This window comes from Dromiciops gliroides, chromosome 3, assembly GCF_019393635.1.
Source record: "Dromiciops gliroides isolate mDroGli1 chromosome 3, mDroGli1.pri, whole genome shotgun sequence".
In the NCBI taxonomy this organism is placed as follows: domain Eukaryota; kingdom Metazoa; phylum Chordata; class Mammalia; order Microbiotheria; family Microbiotheriidae; genus Dromiciops; species Dromiciops gliroides.
Window position 1 is genome coordinate 607,663,139 of NC_057863.1, and position 20,092 is coordinate 607,683,230.

General features: G+C 43.6%; 1 protein-coding gene across 2 annotated transcripts in view; it reads right to left on the minus strand.

Moving 5' to 3' along the window:
* Nucleotides 1–20,092, minus strand: part of MACO1 (macoilin 1) — an 80,324-nt gene that overhangs the window by 11,912 nt on the left and 48,320 nt on the right. The window lies entirely within an intron of this gene.

Here is a 20,092-nt window from a genome sequence, read left to right on the forward strand (position 1 = left end):
GGCCTTAGACAAGTCACTTAACTAATTCTTCTGGGCTTTTCTAAGGCCTCTTTTTTGTTTGTTTGTTTGTTTTTTGGGTTGTTTTTTTGCGGGGCAATGGGGGTTAAGTGACCTGCCCAGGGTCACACAGCTAGTAAGTGTCAAGTGTCTGAGGCCGGATTTGAACCCGGGTACTCCTGAATCCAAGGCCGGTGCTTTATCCACTGCGCCACCTAACTGCCCCCCTAAGGCCTCTTTTCAATCCTATGATCCTAAGAGAGAGTGAGGGTCTTGTTCAGGACATACAGATTATAAAGTGCAGAGCCAGGATTCAAACCTAGGCCCCAACTCCAAATCCGAGCCTCTTTCCACTCTACCACAAGGGCTGCTTCTGACTTCCCTCCAAGTCTTATGGTCACAGAAAGGGATGGGCTGAGGGACAAGATGGGAGTTGCTGTGAGAGTATAAGTTGGGAAGGTACCTCTATAGTAGGACTCCCCATGGACCTTGAGGAGGGGGCTGTAGAAATGTCAACACTTTGTAGGACTACCAGGTAAGTCTTTGAGATCCACCAATGTGTCATGACCTACTGGTTCATGTCAATAAAGAAAGCCACCTAAAAGATTATAAAAATTTCTTGAGACAATCTCCTAAAGTTCATAGAACCATGGATAAATAATGTTCATGCTGGTAGTTATGACTGTAGCAGGAAACCTCCTTATGCTCAGTTGAAGAAAAAAAAATAACCAAAAAACCCCATAAGGGCAAAATCAGATAATGCCTATACTTGTTTCCTAAATGGAAGGATCCCTAAGGGTAAACTTCTCACGTCCTGGCCACCATTCCAATTCTCCGGTATAACAACAGATTTTGATCCAACAGATGTTTACCTGTATTAATAACATGTGCAACACAAACATAATGTACATTACGGTTCCTGCTCACAAGCTTGTCAGGATCCCATACAGCCATGAATAAAGGAACTGCATGATTAAGTGATCAATTTAATGGTAAGGGCAGAAAATGCTGTAGAAACAAGTTTAGGACGATGAGAACTCAATGTGTAATGAGGTCAGGAGCAGCAAGGAGAAGGCAGCCCTGAGCTCACATGTAAAAGATGGGTAAAATTTAGGAAGGGTGGGAAGGAGAAAGGGGAGGACAAGTTAGGAAAAGGGGGAAAACATCACTGAAGGCTGAGGCAGGACTGCCCACAGTCCACTGAGGAGAACAGAACGGAGACCAGTTTAGTTAGAAGAGAGGAGTCTGGATGGTAGAAGAGTTTGAAGAAGGACCAGGGTTTAATAACATAAAAGATGTGCTTTAGAGTAGAATACATAGTTATTTTTTTTAAAAAAAGAAAGAAAAAAAAAGAAGTTTGGTTACAGAATGTATTCATTTAGTTTAATAAACACGTATTAATTGAGCACAGAGCCTTGTGCTAAATATTGGATGGCATGTCATCTATTTACCTACCTACCTAGCTGGTAGAATTTAGGGCCCATGCATACTTTATGTCCTTGTTTGAAACAATGCCTTTTAAGATCAGAATAGGGAAAGGAAGCTGGAATGGGAAATCAAGGAATCTAGACCCTGGTTCTTATGAGTTTTACACTTTGGTCAAGTCACTTCCCTCTCCCATACTGCAGACCCCCTGACCCCACCCCCCCACTCCCCGCCCCCCGCCATGCCCCATAGGCCTCAAACTTCCTCCTCTCTGTAACACAGGTTGGTCAGAGTGATCCCTACGAGCTTCTAGCTCTGGCGTTCTGTGAATAAGGGCCCTGATGGTGCACAGGCGGCATGGCACAGAAGAGAGCCGGATTTGGAGAGCGAGGAGCAGGCTTCAAATCCAGGCCTTCTCATTCCCTGTGTGACTCACTCCTGGCCTCAGCCTCAGTTTCCTCATGAGTAAAATGAGGAAGGGGAATAGTTTCAGCTCCGCCTCTGAGCTCCTCTAACATTTTAGGATCTGACTACTCTGACGCAGTGAAGTACACCTAGACCCTGAAATAGGTCTAGAACAGCCCATCAAGCTGTATCTGAGGCGTGTGTGTGTGTGTCCAGGAATCAGCAGATCCTGCACATGTCGTTTCTGAAGGCAATGTCTAAGGAGCCACTGAGGAGAAAATCAAATCTGCAGACATCTGATGTGATGTGATCTACAGGATTTTTTCATAAACTACATTTTACACCCAGTTTTTATCTCCTGTGAAAAGACTGCAAACCAGGTTATTAGCTCCCAACAAAATATATTTGACCTTTTAAAAAGATATGAAGACTCATAAACTTCCAAAGGTGATGGTGGCAGCGGCAGCGGCAGCGGCACAAAGTGTAACTGGGAAGTTGCTATCCCCTGGAGGCCAGGGTAAAATCCCATGTGGTCTCAGTCACTTTAAAAGCCTCATGGGGGAGATTCTTAGGGTCGGGTTTTACCATTTTTATAGCTGCTGTTTTAGTATGCTGCAGCTTTAACAGATAGCATTTAGTAGGTGCACTTCATAAATTTTGTGCTAGCTGGTGGAGAAATTTATGCACTGAGTTTTGGATGAATTATTTCAATTAGTAAAAGGCAGTGAATCCAACTACTCAGGCCCATTATGGACATTTTTTACACAGGTAACAGCCACTTATCTTCCTAAGGTTGTGCTTAACCCTCTGGTGAAGGAGGGTCGGGGTTCTTCTAGGTAAAATGTTAACAGGTGATTTATAGGTGTAGAGGGACAGGACCCATTCTGATTAAAGAATATCACAGAGGTTAATGAGAATCTTCAATGTATTCCTGGAATTTCATAAAAATATCTGTAACTGTCACCCCAATTGGATCAAATAAGGAAGTTGGAAGGCCTTTAAAGCTAATTTCAGTACCCCTGGCTTGGAGGGAAAAGGAAAGAGATAAGCAGGTAAAGGTTCCCTTTCCCAGTCCCTGGGTTGACAAGCTGAGTTTTTCCAGAGCTCCTAGACTCACAGGGCTTCTCTGAGAAAGCTCCAATTCTTCCAGAGGTGCAGCCTCTATCTATATTCCTGGAAACTCTGAGAAGGTTTGGTTTGCTGGGGAAGCAGTTTTCCTCCCAGATGGCTCTAAAAGCTGTCCTCTCCATCTCAGCCAGGCTGCATCCACCCTAAAAGCAGGGGCCGTGGGCCACGGGGCAGTGGGCTAGTGAGGTAACTGTTCTTAACTCCTTCGCCAGGAAAAGTGAAAAGGTGCTGCTTGTCTCCAGTTCAGAAAAGTAGTCCCCCAACCCGCAGGAAACTAACCCATCCACACGGGCCCATTATGGCCCGGAGCCCGGGCAGAACGCCTTCCCAGCTCTCCGTTCAGCTCCCTTCTCCTCTCAGCCACCCACTCATTAGTTCTCTGTCCCACACTGCTCCCCAGCCACATAGTGTCAAAACTTGCTCTAAATTGTCTGTCACAAATTCAAAAGAATCTGGCAAGAAAATTCACATGAAGGTATTCATAGCTCATAATTATTAGAATTTTCATACTTTTCGTTCCTTAACCTAAAGATAAGAAGCTCTAATGGTGAAATTTTAGCCATCAGTAACAGTCTGAATGGGAGGTGGGTGGTGCCCTACCCAAAAAGTGCTGTGGCCTGACATCATGTGGGTATAAAAATCTGAATTAGGAGGCTCCTTTACTGACTTAAGCAAGTTAACATATTTCTAGATGATATGGGCAATGTTTTCAGTAGCTGTTCCTCAAAATAAGAGCTGGAAGGGCCCTTAGAGGCCAGCTGTTTAGGCTCCACTTAAAGAGAGAGGAGGGGCCTTGTCGGGGATGCCCAGCAAGTCAGTGGCATGGCCTCACCTGCAGACTCCCAGAGCACAGCCCTCTCCACTAGCCTATGTGGATGCAATGCACAGGCATGGGTTATAGATATGCCCGGTGCTGGAACGAGCAAGGGGCCTGAACCCCAGCTCTGCTGCTTCAAACACATCGCCTTTCTCTGGACCTCAGGTTCTTCTGTAAAATGAAGGAGTAGGCCTAGATTATCTCTATGCCTGTGGGCTTGTGGGTTTAATTAGTAGAGGAAATTATCAGGTTAGGAAACTCCCTCTATCAATGCAGGCTGGCACCTACTCTGAAACTCACAATATTAGTGCCTGAGAGGTGAAGGGAATCACCAACAGTCATACTGCCGGTATATATATATATATATATATGTGTGTGTGTGTGTGTGTGAGAGAGAGAGAGAGAGGACTCGAACCCAGGGCTTCCTGGCTTCAAGGCCAAGGAGCTATCTATCCACTACCCCACCTCTCTCCCTCCCCAACATGTGTATGTGAGCATACGTAAAGGTGTGTATATATACATATATGTATGAGTATGCATATATGTATACATACACATACATGTGTTTTAAGGTTTAGGGGCCTTTTTAAAAAACAACCCGTGAGCTAAATAGTGCAAGCATTACTTTCCCCACCTTACAGATGAAGAAACCAAGACCCCAACAGTTTAAATTGAGTTTTACATGGTTACTTAACCAGACACTGGCCCCATGCTCAGGGCCAAGTCCAGAATTCCTCACTACCCCACAGTGTCTTTAACCAATAGAGGACCAGTGACATTCTCCTTAGCTGAACCATCAGAAGCAAAGACTTAGCCATGCTTGACTCGGCTATAGCTTTAGAAAACTGGTGATTTATGTACTTGTAGGACGAGCTCAGAGTATTCAGTGTGTCTCGAGCATAGAGGAGTGGCTTCCCTGGGAAACAAACCCTGCAAGAACGAGAGGCACACTGGAAAGTTATTTGGGTTTCAACACTGGATGCCTCTAAGAAGCTAGTGGGCGCTACTTCAACACGAAATCAACAACAAAAAAACTTCACTCTGGTTATATCTGGTACCCACTCACCATCTTTTTAGACATATTCTCTAAACATGGCAAAACAAAACAACCCATTTTTTACATCGAGGGAATATTCTAGGAGTCCAAAAAAATGGCCTGGAAGTTACAGAAACTTTGGCCTTTGGCTCTCCTGGTTTCAATAAGCCACACAAGCAAAGTTCCCAGAGACATCTTCAACTCTAGCCAGGCAGCATTTACAAAAAACCACCCCCCAACACATACACACCACCTTCTCACAGGGAGAGTTTGCAGACGATCATTGCAAACCAGCTTGGTTCACAAATAGGGTAAAGAAGACAGATGTCGTATCTACGTGCAGGGTTGAATGATCACTGTGAAAAGAACATCACCCAATATTTGAAGCCCGGCATATGAAGCCTTTCAACAGTATAGCTCTAAATAACCTTCTAGGACTTTTCTCCTCACTAAGGAAATCCTCTGCCCTGACCCAATCTTTACCCAAAAAACATCTTTGCACTTTCTTGCCTTCAGTAAGTTGCTGACTGACTTAGCCCCCCAATCCCTGCCCTGCTTGGCGATGCCACTCCTGCTTGTCTGTATCCATTTTTCAAGGCCCAGCTAAAATTTGACCCTCATGCAATATAACTATTCATGGAGTGCCTGAGCATCTATTCCTTTGGGGGGGGGCAGGGCAATGAGGGTTAAGTGACTTGCCCAGGGTCACACAGCTTGTAAGTGTCAAGTGTCTGAGGCCGGATTTCAACTCAGGTCCTCTTGAATCCAGGGCCTGTGCTTTATCCACTGTGCCAGTTAGCTGCCCCCACCCCCCACCAAGCATCTATCCCATGTAAGGCCCAGCTGTCTCATCTTTGAGGCCTTCCCTGACAATTCCAGGCTAAGAACTTTCCTTCAGCATTATAACCCATCACTGTCTGTGCTATGCAATGGGCATTTACAATATGCTGCTCTGGACTGTGGGGTTCTTGTGAGTATCTCAGGTCCCCAGTTACATTGTACTGTCAAATGAAGGCACCTCTCCTTGACCACAAAACTTAGAGCTAGAAGAGATCACAGAACTTTTACAAATGAGGAAACTGAGGCCCCAGAAAGGTTTAAGTGGCGTGTCTGAAGTCGCATGGGTAGTAGTAAAGTTGAATAATGGCAAAGCATCACTCATATCCTCTGACTCCATATCCATGATGCCTCCAAGCTGTTTCTAAACTTCTTTCCAGGTCTGACATCCTATGATTCTGATAACTCTATGCAAAAAAAGAGTCAACATTCATGGAATCTAAGGACCTGGAATGATCTGTCAAAGTTCTTTGGCTTTAAGTGGCAGCTGTGGTAGAAGACTGGAGTATAAGAACATTTGCATCCTCAGAAAGAGAGAGAAACAACTGCTTTGCCTTGGTTCTTAATTCCACTCTGGTGCTCAAGTCTGAATTAACCATGCAAGACAAGACTTGTTAAGGGACTCAACAGCTGATTTTGTGGAAAGTTTTGGGCCACAAATCATGACTATCTGAGGAACTCTGTCCCCACGAGAAACATGCTTTTGCTCCCTCTTAGGTAATTTATACTGGAGACATGCTGAAACTTTTAAGATTCGTAGGGAAAAAAACTAACAAACTAAGTATGCACCAGATGTGTTATTTGTAAAACCAGGCTTTAAATCAGTCATTTCCCCGAGAACTTACTTCTCTGCCTGAAAGTTGTTCCAGAAATACCTAAATCAAGCTGCCTAAAGTCTGAGTTGACTCACTTTGCTAACAAGGCACAAGTGTCCCAAAATGAACACCCTGCTGGCCTGATTAGAAAACAAAGACACTGAGGTCTCTGCTTTATAATCTGCCAAATACAAAAGCCAACAAATTAAGCTTTAATCAAGGAAAAGTAGAGAAGAAGGAAAAGGGGGCCACGGGGCTTTCAGTCTTTTGGTGTGAAAATGAAATCTCCATTTCAGCCCTTCATGGGTGACGTTGGCAGCCACGCTAAAACACCTCAAGGCAGCTGCCAACAAAGCCGCCGCCCAATGGGCGGGCTTGAGTTCTGAAAAAAGCTGTGTGAATGCTGGAAGTAAAACCTTAAATCGAAGAGTCTTTATTCTGACCTGAAGCACCTGGACTGTCAGAAAAGCTAAGGAGTCCTCAAGTCACACTACTGGAAGTCTAGTGCTCAGCTAAGGAAAAGGGCAGTGCCACGGACTCTGGGCTGCTCAGACAGCCCTGGAGGGCTGTGAGCTCGGTTCCGGGCACCACGCTGAGGAGGGATGCTGAACACCTGGAGGCTGGTGACCGTGGTGATGAGGAGACCTGAAGCCATTCCATATGAGGGTCAGGGGAGGATGGTTAGGTTAGAGAACAAAAGGCTTTGGGGGGGGGGCGGTGAAGGAGAGTGGGGAGAGAAGACTGCAATAACTATCTGAAGATATTTGCAGGATTATCATGGGAAAGAGGAAGGTGACTTATTTTGTTTTGATCCTGGGGCAGAACAGGCTTGATGGCATCTTTTCTCCCTTGTGTGGCTGCCAGCCTTGAGAAGGCCCCCTCCAACAGGTGCCTCCACTTCCCTGCCTCTCAGTGTCCATTAACTATCTACAGCCTAGCTTCTGCTCTCATCATTCTACTGACACTGCCCCCTCCAAAGTTACCAACGGTCTCTTAACTGCCCAATCTACAGGCCTGGTCTGGGTCCTCCTGCTTCAATGGCAGTCACTCTTTCCTGGACATGGCGCTCTTCTCTCTAGGTCTTCAGGGCACCGCTGTCTTCTGCTCCTCTTCTCCTCTCTGTCTGACCACACCTCCATCTCCTCTGCTGGACCTTCAGCCCCATCCAGACTGCCCTGGGCATTTCACTGGGCAGTCTGTCTCACCAGCGCCCACGGCTTCAATGATCACTGCGATGCAGACAACTCTCAGATTTACATCTCCAACTGCCTAGGAGACATCTCGAGCAGGATGTTTCTCAGAAATCTGAATGCCCCAAACTGAACATACTCTCTTTCTCTTCCTCTCCTCTCTCTAGTTTCCCTATTACCACTAAGGGCATCACCATCCTTCCAGTACCCAGGATGGAAACCGAGGCATCATCCTAAACCCTTCACTCCGAGGCACCCCCCCCATCTACTGACACATCCTTTTGATTCTTTATAACATTTGCTGCGTGTGGCCCCTTCTCTCCTCTGACACTGCCACCACCCGGGTGCAGGCCTTTGTCTCTTCATCCCGTACTGTTTAATAGCCTGCTTTTGGGTCCACCAGCTTCAAGTCTCTGCCCATTCCTATCCACCCTCCTCTCAGCTGTCAGATCCATCTTCCTACGGTGCAGGTCTGATGATGTCATACCCCTACATCCCCATAATAAACTCCAGTGGCTTCCCATTGCTCTTTTATAGAGAACTTTTACAAATGAAGGGCTTTTAAAGCCCTTCCTAACCTGGCCCCCTCCTCCCTATCTGGTCTCCTCACCCCAGTGACACTGGCCTCCAGGTTGTTCTTCGCACTAGGCTGCCCCCCCCCACTCTATCTCCCCATCTCTGCTACTAGCTTTCCTGGTGTCCTGTGAGGCTCAGCTAAAATACCACCATCTCCGGGCAGCCTTTGGCAGTCCTGTGCAATCTCTTTCCCTTTTCTGTAATCATCTTGCCTTTGCTCAGACACTGTATGGAAGCTGTTTGCACACAGCTGTTTGTATGCTGCCCCCGCTTTGGACGGGAGCTCCCTGAGGGCAGGAGCTGTCTTTGCCTCATCTTTGGTGTATCCCCAAGGCTTAGCACAAATACTGGCACATGGTAAGGAGGTGCTCCATAAATGCTAGTTGACTGACTGGAAAGAACTTATGAACAATGAAAACTGGCTGAAAATGAAGTAGGCTCCTCATCACAGGAAGCTTGGGAAATGCTACAGAGAAGAGACAAGCTTCAGGTAAATGTAGGACTAAGTGACCCACAAGGTCCTTTCCAACTCTCGAGAATCTATGATTCTGTGAAGTGAGGACCAAGGCCACTAGGGAGAAGAAGGGACTCTGTAACTTGCTCACTAGCTGTGTCCAGTTTCATGATTGTTTATGCATATGCCTCATTTCCCTTATTTGACTGACTGTGCGCTACGTGAGGACAGAGATTGTGTCTTATCTTGAGCAGGAGCCAGAGAAGCCATGTGGCATAGTGGGAAGTGCAAAGGACGCTGGTCTTGGAGACACAAGGCCCAATTTCTAACCCCAGTTCTGACGTTTACTAGTTGGTCACAAGACGGTGCCCGAGCCTGCATCTCCATCTATAGATCGGGAGGGTACTTGGGCAGCCCCTGCAGAGATACAGTTCCCCTCCTCTGCTGTGCCATCAGGCAGCATTGCGCACTCCATAAACACCCTGAGAGAAGCCCACTCGCCTGCTTCCTTGGAGCTTTTAATCAGCTCCTCGGTTGGCCCTTTATCTTGGGAGGAAATTTCAGACAACATATAAAAACCTCGGTGGGGGTGGAAAGCATCAGGTCTTTAACCTTCAGCAGTGAAGTAGCAGCTATTCCTCAGTTTCTTGAGATCTAAACCCATGACTTTCTGTTGCCCTTTGGAAACCAGCGCGTGGCAATCACTATTGCTCTAGGGATGCAGACTAGCTTAGCAGTAAATCTATGCAGGGGATAACACAAGGAAGTTGGAAAGAAATTCCGAGCCTCTAATCTCCCTCCTCCCAACCAAGAAAGTCTCAGCAGTGCTGTCCAAGATTATACATAGCAAAGTCCTCATGCCAGAAATTCAGTAGGGAAAGGTCTTGGGGAGGCTGGGCTAGTGGAAGGGAAGGACCCCACGTGGCCCAAGCTATCCACAAGTTCTGTCTCATCCACCTGCCATAGTTCTGATCTCGCCTTTCATGTTGTTGTTTGTCTTTTTTTCTCGAAGAGGACCATGACATCAGGAGGTGATGTCATGACTTTCACTGAACTGGATTTAAGTGAGGGAGGGCTGTGCAAGGTCACCAACCACACTCTTGTCCTCCAGAGCCATCTGGGTCCAGTGGCAAGATATACATCAGGATGACTGGAGATGGCCATGGATGTTCCAGGCAACTGGGGGTTAAGTGACTTGCCCAGGGTCACACAGCCAGTAAGTGTCTAAGGTGAGATTTGAACTCAGGTCCTCCCAACTTCAGGGCCAGTACTCTAGCCACTGTGCCACCTAGCTGCCCTCTTGCCTCTCAAGTGGTTTGACAAAGGCAGAAAAACCACTTTTAAAATGATGAAAATAGCAGCTTACATTTCTTTACTATTTCCAAAGCATTTCCTTCATCACAACCTTATGAGATCGGTAGTGAGACGAGGTTTTCCCTGATGCATCCATCTCCCATCTGGGTCACTTTGCACCAGCTGTCTGTCCTTGTTGTCTAGAACGAACTCCCTCCTCCCCTTAGCTCTCCCACTCCCTAGCTTCTATCCCAGAAAAGCTCCAGGCCCCTTGTCCTCCAGAGGAGGCCTCTCCTGCCTTCCCAACTGTCCGTTCAGCCTATTTCTTAAGATCACACTGCCTTTCTGATCCAAGGCTTTTCAGTTGTGTCTTTACATCCTCAAGCCCCTTGCAGAGAGCCAGCAAGCATTCACGAAGGAAATACCACGTACTCTAGGAGAAAGAGTGGTGGATCTGATGTCACAAGACCCACACTTGAATCCCGATCATCCCCCTTCTACCTGTGTGACCCAGGCCAAGCCACTTGGACTGAATGACTCGGGCTCCAGTCTCCTCATCTCTAAAATGAGGCAGCTACATGAGGTGACTTGTCTGTGCTGTAGAAGAGATTCATGCTTTAGATCAAAGACTGAACAAGACGGCCTTCAAGATCCTTAGCAATAGTACAGGTCTCTGATTCTCTGATTCTCTGAAATGCAAAGGGTCCCAAAGATGGTGGTAGAGTCAGCACTCAAATTCTGCTCTTCAGATTCTAAGTCAAAAAGGTCTTTCCATTACACAAAGCTACTTCCCAAGACAAACCAAAAAACAAACCAAAAAAAACCCCAAACTCTACCCCCCCTCCAAAAAACCACACCAAAAACCTCACCAAAAAACCCACACACATTTGCCCAGAGGGAAAGAAAGAGAAGAGAGAGCAATGATGGGTCCAGCCCTTCCCCATTAACACAGTACTACAGCTTGTCAGATTGCTAGCTGTCATGCTGTGGACACAGTCCTCAGTCAGCTGGGACAGAAAATGAGTCAATTCAAATCAAAAGGGAAGGAAGGAAGGAAGGGTATGTGCAAAGTTAGAGAGCCAGAGGACTGGGTCAGAGCACTTGATTCCTAGAGGACAATGCATGTATTTTCCTAATTTTTCTTACTGGAAAATCATTTGGTCTGACAGATGGCAAGATCTCTGCAAGGTCTCCAAAGTTCTAAATAAGAGGGTCAGATTGTTAGAGCTGGAAGAAATTTGAGAACACGGGCCATCAAAGCTGGACCTTAGAAAATCACTTCCCTTTACAGTTGAGAAAGAGCATCTCAAAGACAATAGGTGACTGACTCCTGGATAAACAGGGGCTGGGCCTGCAATCCAGCTTTCCTTACTCCAAGTGAAGTGGTCTTGCCATTCCACCACGTTGCCAGGTGTATGATCTATTGCAACACTAGGAGGGTAAATCAAACATCTGGTTTTAGCGGGAATTATTCATTTATCTAGGGAACTTCACTTGAAAGGGGAACCAAAACCAGCTTCCAAGTCTGAACTGGTGGAAGGCTTGGCCTGGGAGGCTCCGGGTGATAGACCAAGGCTGAAACATGCTTGTGCTGTCGGGCAGAGCATTCAGCAACCGCCCTCCTTGACTAGCAGCATCAGTAACAATGAAAGCACCAGATCCCTCTTCCTCAGGGCACCTCCCTTTCATGGGCACGCCCCCCAATTCATGAGTCATAAATCTCTATCCCTTCTGCACCAGAAGCTGAGCTGACTCAGGGCTCAGCACACCAAGCATTTAAGATGCACTACAACTGCCTTCTCAATACAACTTCTTACTACCGCAAAAGCTCGATTCTGTAAGCATGATTCATTATGTACTTAGGACAGAGTCACTCTTGACCTGTGTTCCAAACAACATTTCATGCAGATGAAAAGCAAGGCCTCCAAAAGGGAAGGGACTAGCCCTGGCCACAAAGTCGGTCGGGGCAAAGCCAAAGCAAACAATCGGGTCTCTTGACTGCAAGTCCAGTGATTTTTTTCTATCTGTGTTGCATTTAAACATTATGATTACCCACCCCTCCCTCCTTATCTGTACAAACAGGTTCAAGGGGTTTGGTGAAATCCTGTTAAGACCGGAACTTCAAAATAGCAACATAACGAAGCAGCCATGCTTGTTACTGAAATGTTCTACTTCCATTTACAACCTCACTTGGGATGCTGCTACAGCAGAAATAAACAGAAATTTCACCAGTACATATTAGAAGTAAGGCACAGTAGGTGAAACCTGTGTGTGGCTAGGACATTAAGAGCAACTTGAAAACCATCCGGTCCTGCCCCCTCATTTTACAGATGGGAAGGCTGAGGCCCAGAGAAGCTGAAGGACTTCCCAAGCCCACAAAGGCTGTAAGAGCAGAGCCAGGAGTGGAGCCCGTCTTTCCAGTGCAACACAAAGTCTTATTCTGATGACTGACTATGGCCTGGAGGAGCCAAGGGGCCCCCAAAGTCTATGCTGGTAAAGCACAAGCCTTGGCCTAACTTGGCAGACTGATGATCACATTGGCAACCAGGCTTTTTTTTTTTTTTTGGCCACAGGAATTCATGAAATGTCTACTAAGATGCAGAAAGGCAGTAATCTGTATGGATGGAGGCAGTGACCACATGATGAAGTCCTGAATCCTTGAAGGAAGTGAATTATATTACACACACACACACACAGAGCATGTGGATACCTTTATACATTGCCAAACAATTTTTTAAAAAGGGTTTTGAAGACTGCAGAAAATAAGGACATTTAAATGGCAGTCAACATTTCCAAATAATGTGATAGTGCCTAGGCCCAAGAGAACATATTTTATCTCGTTTAGACAGTAGCCTCTAAGGAAAACAATTTTTATAAGTCCATAAGATACGGTTTGCTAAATTTTATAATAACTCTACTCCACATTCAGAGAAGGCACTGCTACAAAATAAATTATCTCACACACCCACAAAATAATGGTCTTTAATATAGTCATTTTGTTAGCTATAATTCATGGAAAAGGCAGATAACTAATTTTATTGCAGATGGTTAATATATTAGTACGGCACAGAGGGAAATTTATCAGGAAAGTTGAAAAGATGACTTTACCATCACCAAACACAAGAGATCAAATTTACAGGTGAGAACTTTTCAACACAGCATCAAAATGCTTCCATATTCCACTGGGGACAAAGAAATCTGTTTCCAATTCCTTGTGGAGAAAAGGTTGGATTGGATGGAGTCACAGGCCCTTTTGATTACTCTGCCATGACAAAGAGAGAATGATAGATAAACATATCGCTACACCTATAGTTTGACTCTCCTTTGGATGACAATCCCATCCTGTCGGGTGTGTGTGTGTGTGTGTGTGTGTGTGTGTGAGAGAGAGAGAGAGAGAGAGAAGGGCATGGGAGGGAGAGAAAGGGAAGGGGGAATAAAGACCCCCCTAAGATTCCTAATGGTTCTTCCTTGTGATAACACGGCTTGTTTGCATACCCTGTTTCCCAGAGTACATTAACCTGCTGCCAGATGATGAAGAGCCATCAAGTAGCATAGTTAAACATGGAATTGTTTCTCTTATCTCTCTTACTTACAAAACACTGCAGGAAGTCCGAAAAATGCATGACGTTTATATTCAATTTCCAAACGTCTCAGGGATTACTAGAGAAAGCTAACTCCTACAGAATAGGAGGCTATTGCTTGTTTCTGAGGAACATTCCACGGCAGTACCCAAGAGCCAAGACATGGTTTAGTCTCTTTGAAATCCGCCCTATTCTTATCATTCCCATAGCCACAATCCTAGGTTAACTCCTAGATCTTGCCTGGCCTCTTCCCCAGGAAGTCTTCAAGTATGCACACATCGCCAGATTGAGTTTCCTAACAGACTACCTGAAACCCTTCAATGGCTCCCTCACACATTTTTTCTGATGAAGAAATCAGTCCACAGGTGGCATTCAAAACCCTTCACGATCTCACTCCATGAGCTGACTCACTTTATTCCTCATGCCGGGAATGCAAACCCCCCCCCACACACACACACACAAACACACACACACACAGTCACTCTATCTCTACCTGTTGACATGTTGTCATCAGATGTTCCCATGGATCTCTCTCTGACCCCTGATGTTAGAAAGACTCTTCATCTTTGCTCATGGTCTTTAAAATGACCATACGAGATTTCGAGGTCCCTTCCAGTTCTACATGCCACAGTCACTGTGTACCTCCATCCCACTTGTCTATGTACACACCTTGTCAGCCCCGCCCCACTCCACTCTCCTGGAGGGCACTACTTCTCTGCATTGCTCCAACACTAAAAGCACTCAGCTTTGTAGCAGGCCCTGCAAGTATCAATGAAGATTTTCTAAGAAGTAAGTCCTTTATAAACTGGACCTGGGTGCTTTTCATTGGCTAACATGCGGTGTATCTAACTCCAGAGGCAGATTCTGAATTACTCAGAGAGAGACAGACACTAGGGCTTGGCATTTTAACTGAATATTTTATATTCTCTCTCACTACACTGCTGCTGTTTCTTACCTTGATCTTAGCACAGAAAGAACTCAATCACAGAAAGGTTTGGGATTCTCTTACTTACATTTAGTAAGGAACACTACAAGCCAATTGCCCTTGATGATTTAACAAGCTTTTCTAATATTATATGATTATAAAGACTTGGATTCAGATTCATTCACATGTATGGTCTTTCTGTTTCTTGTTCCCCAATGCTATTCCTTAAAATTAGGATATAAGAACATGGCCTTCCCTTTTCAATTAGACGCATTTTCATTTGGTGACAATAGTTCCCTGTTAAGCATGCAATATTTTTATAGTTTCCAAAATACTGTTCTCACAACCCCACCCAGTCAAATAGGAAGATGAATACAAGGTCCCCATTTTATCAATGAGGAAACAGAGAAGTGCAGGATCTTTCCTTTGGTAGCCCAGCTCCTCAGCCTCAGAGCCAGCACGGACACCCAAGCTTTCTGAATCTAGCTAGGGGCCTGGCTCTTTATACCATGCCACACTGCACCTCACTCATGGGCAGAATCTCAAATTTAGAACCTGAAAGGGGAATATACCACAAATAACCCTAATACACAGTCATGCTCAACAAATGCCTAGTAGACAGCTGAGCTCCCAAAGGAGAAAGGTGATTTCTAATAACTGGTTGGGAGCCATAGAGCTTGGTAGGGAGTGAAAAACTCATGGTTTTAGAAACCACAGTTTCTTTTTTTCTGTAAGACAGAGACTGATTTTGCCTCCTTTACATCTAAAGTCACAACACACCCCTTTGAGGAAAAAGTTGTCAGCCAGCAGGGACTCCCATTGCTTAGAGGCACCAAGGAGTGTTGCCTTAAGGCTGCCTGGAATCACTTGTGATTACAAAAGCCAAGAGCATAACCTGTTCACAAGGGGAAGATGGCTGGGATCTGTCCATTTATTTCATCATTGCCCTTTTTCGGGAGTTATTTAAAATTATAGGACACAAATATGGAAGTTGTCACTGAAAAGGGAATGACAGGATCAAGAAAGTGATTCACATTACAGATTATTTTAACATGAATATGTTCTTTATAGATTCCTGTAATACATAATAATCAAAATAGCCAACAGAAATAGAGTGCTTACATTTTACAAATATTATCTCATTTGAACCTCAAAAAACCCCACTGTAAGGCAGTCAAATATTATCTTCACCATTTTCCAGTTGAGGAAGTAAAGTGACTTAGACTCTGTGCTCTGATATAACGCCTCTGTTCCCTCTTTTATAAATATAACATTTTATGGTCTGTATGCAGACATATATGAAACTGTAAACCATTTTCCTATGTATGAATCACAGCCCATTACCTAAGTTAAGTCCTAGAAATAAGCATGGGACTTTGGAAGGGCTTGGTACCTTTAACCTAATTAATCCAGCAAAATTTAGAAAAGGACAAAAAGAATTCTCCAATTATACATCATCCTTTTTTATTGGGGGGGGGGCAGGGCAATGAGGGTTAAGTGGGGTCACACAGCTAGTAAGTGTCAAGTGTGTGAGGCCATATTTGAACTCAGGTCCTCCTGAATCCAGGGCCAGTGCTTTACCTACTGCACCAGCTAGTTGCCCCCATAGTATCCTTTTTTTTTGGGGGGGGGTGAGGCAATTGGTGTTAAGTGACTTGCCCAGGGTCACACAGCTAGTAAGTGTCTGAGGCAGGATTTGAACTCAGGTCCTCCTGAAACCAGGACTGGTGCTCTATCCACTGTGCCACCGAGCTGCCCCCCACAATATCCTTTTAAGAAAAATGAATGCTTCTCCCTAAGGAGCCTAATTAGACTCCCTACCAGTCAAGGTGTTCCCAATCTTAGGAATGGTGCTCACAGGACTTTCCCAAAAGCTTCCTGAGATGAGGCCTAGAAAAGGTCCTCTTCCAAGATGCCTTCCTTGATAATCCTAATTCAGACTGACTTCACTTATCTCGTAACACTTTATATGTCTCAAATCCAGTCTCAGATACTTCTTAGCTGAGCGGCCCTGGGCAAATCATGTAACCTCTCTATGTCAGTTTCCATATTTGTAAAATGAGAATAATAAGAGTACCTGCCTCATATGTTGTTGTGAGGATCAAATGAGATCATCTTTGTAAAGCTCTTAGCACAGTGCCCAGCACATAGTAGATGCTAAGTGCTCATTGCCTTCCTGTTACTCTTTTCCTCCTCTTCCCTCCCCTCACCAGTCAACAAAGATCTATCAAGCACCAGGTATTTGCCAGGAACTGTGCCTATATTTATATATTTCTATGATTTACATCTCCCTCCTAAACTATAAGTTCCTTGATAATGAACACTGTCTTATTTAATGTATCTTCCATAGCACTTGGTAAATATAAGTTGTCCCAGAATCTTATAAATGGGAGTTCAAGGATAGGAATAAATAAAAAGATAAAATAGCATAGTACCTGCCTTTAATAAATTTACAATCTAGAGTGGTGACACTTCATCCATGATCTGATAGGCATGATCTACACCTGGCAAGTCCTAACATCAACAACTTGTCAGTCTGTTCAGTTCTTGTCCAAGGTTTCCCACAAATCCTCTACTGAGGATTGACCCAAGATAGTAGAAGCCTTCTATGGTTCTTTTGATATTCTGTAGATATCAGTACAAGGCTCAGGTTGTCTTAGGGAATCCCTTGTTCTTGCTGCATCACTAGCCCATTTGATTTTCAACTCATTTATGTCCTTGATGATGTTTTTATGCCATTTCTTGTATACTTAGTAATATCATACAATCTTCTCACACCTGTAGAGTACATGCTAAAATATCAACACAAATAATCAAAATACAGTATCTGTTAACTACAAGATATGATAGGTATTCTACTTATGGCTTGAAAAGGAGTTTGCATGGCAGAAATGGCTGGAATAGAACTTGAAATAAATAAGGATAAGGAAATTATGAAGGTAACTAGGAGGATGCTGAAACTGTGAAGAAAGTCTGATACTGAATTTGGAGATATATGGAAGGACCTGAGGAAAAGTTAAAGAAGAATGACTTGTGGATGGGGTTGACAGATCCAGTGAACCCTCTCTTTATCCATGCTCAAAATTGAGCCTGAGGGGCTGACCTAAGACCAGTGTATGTTCTTCCTCCCACTGTCCTCCTCCCACCAAATTTAGAGAAGCAGGCAATATGGTTGACCCAGATTTAGTGCACCCTCTTATGCTCCTTGACCCCCATTCATCCTAGAAGGGAAGAATGACCAAGGCCCAATGGGCCTTCTTCTTCTTCTTCAATTACCCACACTTACCTCCCCTTCCAGTCTGGAGCAGGTGGGTGACCAAAACCTAGCAAGGCTGTAGGGGAGCCCACCTCTTAATAAAGACCCCCAAAAATATCTAACGACAATGGATAGAGAAACAATGAAGAAAACCTAAGAGAAATAAAAGTAAACTAAATTCAAGAGCTATAAATAAGAACTGCTGAAAGAAATAAAAAGATAAAAGAATGACATTAGATGTAAGATAAGAGATCTGAAGAAAAGTTAGTAGAATAAATAGCTTGAAAAAGAAAACAGAAAACCTTCCCCAAGTGGTGAATACAGAGTGGAACAATTAGAACTCAGTGACTACATGAGTCAAGAATATCAAAACAAAGTCAAAAGACTAAAAAATTGAAGGAAATATCAGATGTTTACTCTCAAAAGCAAGTGAACAGGTCAAGAAATGATCATTTAAGACATACTTCCTGAAAGCTATGACCAGAAATGACTTCCATATTTCAAGAAATTATAAAAGAAAACTGCCTTGATCTAATAGAAACAAAGGGCAATAAAAGAATAAATAAAAGAACATCCTTATTATCTCCTGAAAGAAAGTCCAAACTGAAAATATGCAACGTTATCACTGCCAAAATTCAGAGCTTAAATGTTAAAGAAAAAAACGTCATGAGCAGTGAGAAAGAAAGAGTTCAAGGGCCAAGGAATCAGGCAGAATCACATAAGACTATGGTGTAAATACCATAAAATAAAGAAAATTTTGGATGATGTTTAAAAAAGCAAAAGATAAGAGTTACAACTAAGAATTAGATAACCTATAAAACTAATTATCTGAGTGGGGGGAAATTGATCTTTGATAAAATATAGAACTTTCAAGCATTCCTAATGAAAAGACCATAACTAGGGGCAGCTAGGTGGCGCAGTGGATAGAACACCGGCCCTGGATTCAGGAGTACCTGAGTTCAAATCCGGCCTCAGACACTTGACACTTACTAGCTGTGTGACCCTGGGCAAGTCACTTAACCCCAATTGCCTTACAAAAAAAAGAAAAGGAAAAAAAGAAAAGAAAAGACCGTAACTAAATAGGAATTTTGAAATGTGGGACACAGGATCCAAGAGAAACCTAGGAAGTAATTACATCTGGGCAAAGGGATTAAATGATGATGAAGTGCTTACATTCCAATAGATAGAGAAGATACAAGTATCCCTTCAGACTCTCACTGTTTTCAAGGGTCACAGAGGGAATTAAGTAACATACAAACACAGGAACAAGACATGGTATTTTTCTACTTTGCTGGTATGAGAGGAAAGAAAAGGGAGAGATAAAGGAATATATTAAGGAAGAAATGAAGACTAAGGGAGGAGAAATTACTATGTCACAAAATTGGGGTATATGACAAAGAATATACAAATACTGGGGAAGGGATTGAATATTTCATAAACCTGATTCTTTTTTTTTTTTTTTTGGTGGGGCAATGAGGGTTAAGTGACTTGCCATAAACCTGATTCTTAACCAAATAAAGGACAGTTGAAAACACACACACACACACACACTCTCACATAAAACACACAGATATATTTTGGTGTAGAAATACATTAAATTCAACAAGAAAACAGGTGAGGACAAGAATAAGGGAGATGAGTGTCTAATAGGGAAGGTAGAGTCCAAGAGACAATGATCACAAGAGCAAAACAAATGTCAGTTCTGGAAGGTGGGTCCTAAAAGGGAGATTAAACAGTGAGAAAAGAAAATATAAGAACCAGAATTTGGGGGCTGTACTTCGGGAAGAGAGGAGAGGCAAAGGCAAAGGAATAGAAACAGATGATTTCAATTCTAGTGGTGGTCAGATTTTCTCAGCTATGTTATGTCACCTTTACAAAATACTGGAGCATAAAAACCTCAAATCAATGCAAAAAAGTAGAAATATTAAATATATCTTTTACTAACTATAAATTAACAAAAATAACTAATAAAGGGCATGTGAAGAAAAGGATCCTATAGAAATAGAAGATCAAAGAACAAATTTAGAAACAAATAATTTCATAAAAAAAATACAACAATAAACAACATACCAAAACTTTGAGGATGTACCCAAACTAGTCTTTGGGGGGAAATGTATGTCCTCAAAGACTTTCACCAATAAAAGAAAAAGAAAATGAATCAATGCATTGGGCAAGCTACTAAAAAAAAATAACCAAAAAAAAAAAATCTAGAAAAGCAACAAATGAACTCCTTCCAAACTGAACACAAAAGTAAATATTCTGAAAAGCAAAAAAGAGATAAATTTAAAACAACAACAAAATGCCCACTGAAGTGATAAATAAAACTAGGCTTTAAAAGAAACCTATTAAAGAGATAT